Source organism: Girardinichthys multiradiatus, chromosome 11 (assembly GCF_021462225.1).
Source record: "Girardinichthys multiradiatus isolate DD_20200921_A chromosome 11, DD_fGirMul_XY1, whole genome shotgun sequence".
Lineage (NCBI taxonomy): Eukaryota > Metazoa > Chordata > Actinopteri > Cyprinodontiformes > Goodeidae > Girardinichthys > Girardinichthys multiradiatus.
In genome coordinates this window covers 14,897,040-14,906,758 of record NC_061804.1, presented here as the reverse complement: position 1 = coordinate 14,906,758, position 9,719 = coordinate 14,897,040, and the positions used below count along the sequence as shown (strand labels likewise).

Genomic DNA, 9,719 nt, shown 5'->3' with positions numbered 1-9,719 from the left:
TCGTGGGTATTGCTGAATAACAGAAAAGGATGATAGGTTAAAATGATTCACTCCACATGGCACAGTTTTCTAGGTCTATAGGAGGTATCAAGTCAAGAGTTAAGACACCTGATTAACCTTCTCTGAATCTGTTTTAATGCTTTGTTATTGAAATTCCCAATTTGTAGTTGACCTTCAATTTAACACCAACCCTTACATCTTTGTCCTCCTGTTTTATGTGTGATACTGAGAGAAATTGCTTTTCTGCACCACTGCCAATCCAGTCATTATGGCCTTTTAGTGATAAGCAGCCTTCTTCAGTCACTGAGCCGAGTTTACGTTCCTCTGCTTGGGCAGGGTGATTAAAATATTTTCTTTGCCTCTGAGATTAATGAAGATTGGAGAGCTGTGTATGGGCAGGACAATTAGTATGCTGTCAGAATTAAAGATGCTGTGAATAAATCAACCAATAGATTCTCTCTTTTAAGATATAGCTTACATCATGGGCACCCAAGCAATCATATATTAAGCTTCAACTTTAAACATAAAAAAAACATTGCTTGGTTTATTTTTACTAAGGGAATAATTAAATTATCATTGTTTAAAAACAAGTAAGCTGATTTCTCAGAGATATGCAGGCACATCTCAGTCAATTAGAATAGCATCAGAAAATGTTTTTATTTTATTGATTTAACAAAAAAAGCAAAACACGTGTATTACATATATTCATTACAGAGTGATCCATTTCAAACCTTTATTTCTATTCATTTTATTACAACTTATAACTAAAGACAACCAAAAATTCATTTCTTTATGAAAATTTAAATAATACAAGACTAAGAGAATTAGTTTACACAGACACCACATGGTATGGTTAGAGTGTTGTATGTAAGTATCTTTTTGAAAGTTGAACTGAATAAAAATGTAAGGAGAAAAAGTTGTACAAGCAACAGACATAACTGCAGCGTTGAAAAGATTGTAAAGTATAGCTCATTTAAGAGTTTGGGGACATTCACCGGGCAGAGTGCAGTTGGAGTCGGTGCTTCAAGATCCACCTCACACAGTCGTATCCAAGACATATGCTGCAGCTGTCGCATTCCTTGTGTTTATGCCATTCCTGAACTAGACAGTGTCCTACCTGAGCTTTGGAGAAAAAAGAATGGACTCTTACTTGCTGGTCTACAGTCCTCATTTCAGATGAAAACTAGCTGAGTTTCCCAGAGTGTGGACTAAGAGTGGAGAGGCACAGAATTTCACCTGCTTGTGGTCCAGTGTGAAGTTTCCACAGCGATGATTTGGGGAGCCATCTCGTCTGCTGCCAAAGTCAGGGGGATCCCTTCTATGCCACCCTGCTTTGATGCAGTAATACATTCTAAAGGACCCAAAATCCAGCATATAATGTAGAGAATATGGACGTTCTTTTTAGTAGATAGAGAAACAGAATTTTAGATTTTCATTAGCTGGAAGCCATAGTCTTTAATATTAACAGAGAAATCACTATGCGTGGAAATTAAGTTATGTCATATTTAAGTTTCACTATTTAAATTAAATTAAATTGATGAAAAATTTAAATTTTTGGCGATATTCTAATTTATTGAGAGGCACTTGTATAATATAGACAGAAATGTCACTTTTTTCTGATAGGCATTAACTGAAAAGTAAAAAAAAAAACTGCCATATGACTCTAAAGACTTAAAAGTACAGAAACAAAATCCAAACTCACATAAATCCAAACATTATTCCCACTAAATTTAGAGCTTATAATTTAAAAGTTGTCTCGAACAGAATGTCACAGAATATCACTTTAAACCCACTATTTTTCCAAAGACCTTTCATCTCTCCTCAAGATGTGCTGTCGAGTCCAGAAAAAGAACCGAGGCAAAGTGAGGAATTTCTCAGCAGTGGCAGGAACACCGACAGCAACATCAAGGTGAGAAAAAATTACATACTCGCAAAAAAAAAAAAAAAACTAGGAGTGTCACTGAGAAATAAAAATGTCAAAAAGGCATAAAGTAAGAACATAACTGTGGGACCACAAACTGAAATATTAGCTGCAGCTGCCAGGCCACATCCTGCAGCGTAAATGTAAAAGGGCCAAGCATGCAAGGGACAGAGATGTTAATTACGTGAATTAAAATGTAGCAGCAAAACAAAACAATTGGTACACAGATACAAACACTAAGAGAACCTATAGCAAACAGTTTCAGAGTAAGGTTTGAAAGGTTCAGTTTTTGCATGTTTGACTCTTAAAAATATGATGTGGGTGTGCAGCTAAATCAGTGTCTGCCATGTTACTGATAGAAAAGCCTTCAGAAAATGACATTTTAATGGTGCCATACTTCTATAATTGCCCTTATTTCCACATGAATAGAGCATATGGTGACTAAGACTATGGATGTTGAAACATGTTTTTTAAAAATATCATCCTCATGCTTTGCCTTCTGATAGGCTGCGACACATCACCTGATGTAATGCATTTCTGGAAAGAAAAAGACATATATAACATATTCTGGTTCTGGAGCCAGAGCCTGGAGTGCACTTTATGCTGGTCACATCAACAACACAGGTTGAAGGCCTATGATGCACAGAGAATAGAGCCTTCAACCCCAAAATGTGATTCTTCCTGATCTCATTCATGGCAGTGCTTCAGAGAATAAAAGGTGGAAGGTGATAGCCTCACGATGTGAATCTCCATTATCTCTGTGAGTTTCAACTTTTTGATCAAGTTATGTCAAAGGTTTGAGATGGTGACTTCATTTTATATAAATTCAAATTAATTGGACCTAAAGGCTAAACCTAACAGTGTGTCTTAAAACAACTCCAGTATATTTCTATGATTTTTTATTTTTTATTAGTATGACAAAAGGAACTTAAAATTGTCAGCAAGTTTCATGTCAATCTTCACCTACTTACACCAGCAAGCTAATGCCCTAACATTAATGGCTATGTTGAAACTGCGTGTTTTGTAAAAGCAAGTAAGCCATATTAGGAAATGTTTGGGAAAGACAATGTATATCTTGATTTTTTAAATATCAGGAAAAATGAAATTAAGAAAACGGAGATCCTTTGAGTGAGGAAAAAGAGACATTTCACACATCATATTCTAATATAACAATACAATATTTTACTTAGACTAAATATTGAAAGCTCATGGCTCCTTGTTTGTAAATAGATTGGTAAATAAATAAAATTGTTTGCATTTTACATGTTTTGAAATTACTGTAAGAACAGCTTTAAAGGTTGGAGGTGTCAAGTTACAATTATAGCCATGACCGTCATGCTGTCTGACTTAGGCCTTTCTACATTTTTGAGTGCAGGTGTGAATTAGGCTTGTCATCTGGCTTTTCGACGGTTTTGAGTTTGATTCCAGCCACTACCACATGTAGAAGTGGCCTTGGGCAAGACACAAAACATCACACTACTGACCAATAGCCAGCAGTATGATGGAGTGAATGCAGTGTTGAAGCGATTTGAGTGTTTGGTAAGATTTGTTTTTTTTCTTCATTTGCTGTTTAGCTTTGTTTTTGCTCTTTCTTTGTTTAGTTTTACTCATTAAGTCAACTCATTAAGTCAAAGATTTTACACTTTTTCGATTCTTGTGCAATTCATATATAAAACCTATCAAACACTGAGATGAAGTTGTTTGAAATTAACTATTTTCCAGACTCTAAAATCCTTTTCAATAGATATGGATCATATTTGACACTTATTGACAACATTGTGCAAAGATCTGTAGTGCGAGTAAAAGGTTTTCAGTCTTTCTCTTACTTTTATCTGACTTTTGAAGCAGTCATCATGGCTAAAATATAACTCTAGAGCTTAGGTGGCCTCAAGTTAAGATGGCAACATAATTCCAGCATTTTCTGTTGCAGGGTTTACAGAGATAATGACCTCCATAAAGCAGCAAACCTGAGGTGTGATAGCTACATTCTCATCAATGCTCCATTCTAAGGGTCTTTGGCCAGAAAGAGCAAGCTTGTAATCAGTTTAATAATGTCAAGCTTCTCAGTGATGATAAGAAAAGGCAAAACATGACTACCAAGAAGTGTGGGAAAAACAAAAAATAAAATGCTTCAAAATTCAAAAACCACTGAGACAGTTCTCGTCATAAATGTACATATACACACACCATTGTTATGACTGGCATATTATTTATTTATTAGAACCCTTCTTATTTCTGGAAGGAGTGATTATGCAGCACATAACTGGAGTTATTAAAAACAAGAATTGTGCAATAATTGTAATTGTAATTGTGTAATAATTGTAATGCTTTACATAAAGTGAATGGAATACTAAATCAGTAGGTAGACCTCTAAATTGTTCAACTTCAGCTCAAATCAAAAGCTTGATGGTAGAACCCTGGAACTAACTGGGTGATCCATCAGGATAATAAACCCAAACAAGCATCAAATCTGGTTTTGGAATTGATAAAACAAGCTAACAATAAAGTTTCCGACTGGTCTCCCGACGCCTGACCTCAACCTGATGGAAAGTTTGTAGACTATGCTCAAAAGAGGGTACTATGGCAGGAAACCAACCATTGTGAATGAACTGTAAAATTTCTGCAAAGAAAAGTGGTTAAATATTCACCGAGAATTATGGCAGAAGCTCGCTGACAACTACAAAAGGTGAGTGGTCAATGTGCAACTTGCAAACTAAACAAATATTGGTACAATTTAAATCCTGTTGTGACCTATAATTCAAACTCATGTCCCCAACTTTATTTTTAATCAATGAGGATGTTTGCTGAACAATCATTCCACTCTGGGAAAAGAACGGTTCAAATACATCAATAAAATCCAATAATTATACGGTAGGTAAACATCTGATGAGAATTGTATAATTTTTTTTGTTACCATAATCTCCCCTTGAACCATGTTCTGAGTGATGCTAAAAAAAACACTGCCCTGGAGATTATCCTCTCCAAAGTCCTTGAGATATTTACTACAGCACAAAATGTAGAAATAAAAGGTTTAATCAACCACTGTAACCTTCTACCTGTACCTCTGCATATAAATCCCTGTAATGGAAACCATGACGGGGGCAAAGTTGAGGTTATAACTGTAAACACATCATATAGGGACTAAAGTAGTGATTTAGAGGGATTAAGGTCAAGGTGTGCTGAGACTGAAATTAAGACCTGAACCCTTGGTTGCCTCTAACTTAAAGTCCCATCATCAAAACCATCAAAGCCCACTTACAAAACTGACCCCCCACCTTCCCCTTGATTTAGACAAAGTAAATTCTATGAAATTTATATATTTATACATGTATACTCACCTGGTATTTTGAGACTCTTCCTGGACTGATAAGGTGCCAAAATGACAAGTAAACATCATTAGTCCACATTCTGGTTCTGCCACTAATTGAAATGTATTATCAGAAGAACACATGTTCTGTCAGCTCTTTTCATCTCCAGGTAAAATATAGACATGATTAGACATCACAGGGATGCATTACCTCAGGATGACACCCACATTAATGCTGAGGCAGTCATCATTATGTGCCTGCAGGATTTAATGATGCCACTGAGTTTGCTGATGTCTGTTTCCTACTTTCAGGTTGTTTGCTTCTTTGTGGGGTAGAAACAAAAAATAAAAATGTATATGGGAGATCTTAAAAGGGTCTATGAAAAGCCTCTGACTTTACAGTTGATGGTTGAGAACTTACACAGTTGATTTAAGAGCTTTTGGCTGTAGTGTAATAAAGAAGAAAATATGTGATATTCTTAAATGATGCTATGAACAGAAGACACAGGTTTTATGTTTTTTGGATACAATCCGGGTTAGCACCCAAACATCCCTTTCAGACAGCTTCCTCTTGTGTCCACAGTTAATCCTGTTGGATGTGGTTTGTCCTTCTTGGTGGTTTGCTGACATTACCCTGGATACCGTAGCTCTTAAAACATCACAAAGATTTGCTGTCTTGGTCACAGATGCACCAGCAAGACGTGCACCAACAATTTGTCCTCTTTTGAACTCTGGTATGTCACCCATAATGTTGTGTGCATTTCAATATTTTGAGCAAAACTGTGCTCTTACCCTGCTAATTGAACCTTCACACTCTACTCTTACTGGTGCAATATGCAATCAATGAAGACTGGCTACCAGTCTGGTCCAATTTAGCCATGAAACATCCCACACGAAAATGACAGGTGTTTCAGTTTCATTGTCCAACCCCTGTAGCTTTGTCTTTGCATTCCAAGTAATTTTGTATGTCCTCCTTTGCAGCCCGGATACCAGGACCTGACTTTGTCTCCAAGTATCTTTGCTATTTTGGATTTTGACATTGGAAAAGGATCTCCAAACTACGTGGATTAAACCTGGTTTGCCTACCCTCTGCTTTCCGGAACTACTGGCTGGCGGCTACTTCGACGGTGCTCTTCCTGGAACTACTACGGACCACCTCAAGCGAACCCTGTCCACCCTCCCACACAATAACATCTCCAGCAGAACCTCAGAGTTACCTCAAAGTGAGTCAAGTACTTGCCTGCTCCGTTCATCTCAGTGTGCAGCTCCGTTTTTGTCTCACCCCTCCTGGCGGATCAACCTCCACTTCCTATTTGTCCTGCGGTTCCAGCTCCGCCCCTTTCCCCTCGCACACTGTAAAATAAAGTCTTTGTTAAACTTCATCAGTCTCCTGATTGCTTACTGCATGTTGGTCAAAACAATCCGTAAAACTATGACAGAACACTTTGGCCAACCTGACCAAGCAGAGGCTTTCAGGAGAACTCTTTCCGAACAATCCCACAAATTCAAGCCTATGACTCCACTCTCCGGTCCCTTGCCGAACAGTAGAGACAGACAAACCTTCAGATTGAACAGTTAGCATCCATGTTACAACACACCCTAAGCAGTGTACCCATTCCAGCTGCAGAGGGCGCTACAGCCCCACCGGTCGCACAGCACCTTCCACACTCGTGACGTCACTTCCCCCAATCCAGAAAAATATTCCGGTGAGTCAGGAGATTCCAGAGGTTTCTTGTTGCAGTGTACAATTGTATTCAGCCGATCCCCACAGTCTTTCCCTCATGATCACGTTAAGATTTCCTATATTTTGTTATTATCGGGTAAAGCGCTAAGATGGGCGGAAGCCCGCTTTGCCAACTGCGGTGATTTTGGCTGTACCTTTTTGAGAATTTGAGAGGGAGTTTAGGGAGGTTTTTTCTAATGAGGTAGATCAAACCGCAACTGCCTGAAAATTATGGTCCTTGAGACAGAGAGGCCAGTTCGTTTCTGATTTCTCTATTGATTTCAGAACCTTAGCAGCAGCTTCTGGGTGGGACGACATTGCTCTCAAGACGGCATTTTTTCAGGCTTTAAATGAGTCCCTAAAGGATGAGCTAGCTTTAGTAGATGAACCCAAGACACTTAACGAGCTCATCAATTTAGCTACAAGACTTGATAATCGTATGAGAGAGAGGAAGAGGTCCCAGCAAGAGTTTGGTGCTAGTAAGACACAAACCCCCAACCAGGTTCACCTAATTGTCCGCTCACCTATCTCTACACAGAACTCTGAGTCTATGCAGGTTGGGCGTACTCACCTCTCGGCTCAGGAGAGACAGAGACGCCGCCAGACTAACCTGTGTTTTTACTGTAGTTCTCCTGAGCATCACCTTGCCAGCTGCCCTGTTTGTCCCACTGGACCAAAAGGGTGGGTCCGTCAGTAAATGAGGGGAAACTGGGGAACCGCTTAAATAATCCTTTAACTTGCCTGCTTTTTTGATTTTAGACCGTCATATACAGAATCTCTCTGCTTTAATTGATTCAGGGAGTGAGCAGGACCTTATTGATTTGAGTTTGGTCACAGAAGCTCAGTTTGAGACGGAACCACTCCCTTCACCTCAGTTAGTGTCAGCTCTGGATGGGCACAGATTACAACAGATTACCCATCGTACCAAACCTTTAACCCTTTTCTTGTCTGGAAATCATAGGGAAGAAATATCCTTTTTTGTATTCCCTATCGCTCTGAACTCCATAGTTTTAGGCTTTCCGTGGCTACAGAAACATAACTCTCATATTAATTGGACTGAGTGCCGAGTTGAGTCTTGGTCCTCTTGTTGCCTTTCTTCGTCCCTTCAGTCAGCCATTCCCCCACAACCAGCTGACACGGTTCCGGTTGAGAGCAAGGTTAGTGATCTTTCACTCGTCCCCACTGAATACCATGACCTAAAGCAAGTTTTCAGTAAGGTTAAGGCGTTAACTTTGCCTCTACACAGCCCTTATGACTGCTTCATTGATTTACTTCCTGGGCCCCCCCTGCCTGCCAGTAGATTATACAACATCTCTGAACCAGAACGTAAGACTATGGAGAATTATATTAACAAGTCTCTCGTTGCCGGCATTATTCGTCTTTCATCATCGCGCCGGGTATTTCTTTGTGAGTAAGAAAGATGGTTCTTTTCGCCCATGTATCGATTACAGGGGATTAAATCAGATAACTGTTAAAAATAAAAAACCCCTTCCACTTCTTTCATCGGCTTTTGAGCATGTTCATGGTGCCAGAAACTTTACTAAACTTGATCTAAGAAATGCCTACCATTTAGTGAGGATCCGCCAAGGGGACGAATGGAAGACTGCCTTTAAAACGCCCCTCGGACACTTTGAGTACTAGGTGATGCCTTTTGGTCTCTGTAATGCAGTGTTCCAATCACTTATTAATGACATGCTCAGCGATTTTTCAAATGTTTTTGTTTTTGTCTATCTTGACAACGGGAGGTGGGTGTAGGTAGCAGTGGACTTCCCATGATGCCACTGGCTGCATAAAAGCACCCCCTTTCCAATGGTCCAATCTCTACCACCCGGACTCCGCTGAGAGACTGGCCGGAGAGGCAGCGCGCTAATGTCTCTTTCATGGAAAACAGACAAAAACTCTTCAAACTGGATCCAAGGGTGTCATTCGATCATATGCACTGAGTTACGTACTGATGAATTACTGTGGAAAGAATCCGGTATTCATTCATAAAAAGGGGTAAATTAAGGTATAAGCATTGCTTACTTTCTCTCTGAGGCCTGCAGAAGCAAACTGTCCCAGATAAGTCCCCAGTAGAGGTGCTGTCTCTACAAGCCGAGTGAAGCAGTTTCCCTGCCCGAGAGAAGGACAACAGGAGCCGCATCACCGTGGTTACGATAACGTGCACTTTGGCTGGCTGACAGAACAGCTGCCACTCCCCACAGCTAAGGAGGTTAGCTGTAGCTAACCGTTTAAAGACTGTGGACGTTTCTTCAAACTTCAAACTTGGACAACGTTCTTCACCACAGTTCATGAGGTCAGGTGTTTGGGCAGAATAATATAGTAGTGATTTAGATTGAAATGATCTAAATGTTTTTCATTTTATGAAGTTTGGTTTTGTTTGTGTTGAACTCAGCTATCTTGGTGCTAGCAGAATATCTGCAGCACACGTGTTCAGGTTGTGTTCTTTGTTTGTGTGTTTTTAAAGTTAAGACAAACTTTATTTAAAGGGTGATTTTAAACTCAAAAGATTGGCCATAACGCGCCTATGTATTTTAACCCTTTCATTGATGGTATTTTTAAGGGTGTGTGTTTGATTCTGGTGCTAAGCTCTCGGCCTCCTTTGTTAGCTTCAAATGCTAAGAGGTAAGGACACGTGCTTGCTGCCAAATAATATTTATCCAGAAAGGTTTAGTTTTCAATCCAGTAAATAATGTGTCCCTAACATCATTTTACTAAATTTGATAACTAAGTAAACAACATTATGCCCCATTTCTCCAGAAAGATTT

The 9,719-nt window shown here is 39.3% G+C and overlaps 1 long non-coding RNA gene across 1 annotated transcript; it reads right to left on the bottom strand.

Annotated features, from left to right (window-relative positions):
* Window positions 1-695: 695 nt before the first annotated feature.
* Window positions 696-1,372, bottom strand: LOC124876117. The gene is made up of 2 exons (XR_007040222.1): window positions 1,237-1,372; window positions 696-1,122 (listed from the first exon to the last, which is right to left on the bottom strand). It is a non-coding gene; the product is annotated as an uncharacterized LOC124876117 (long non-coding RNA).
* Between the last annotated feature and the right edge of the window lie 8,347 nt (window positions 1,373-9,719).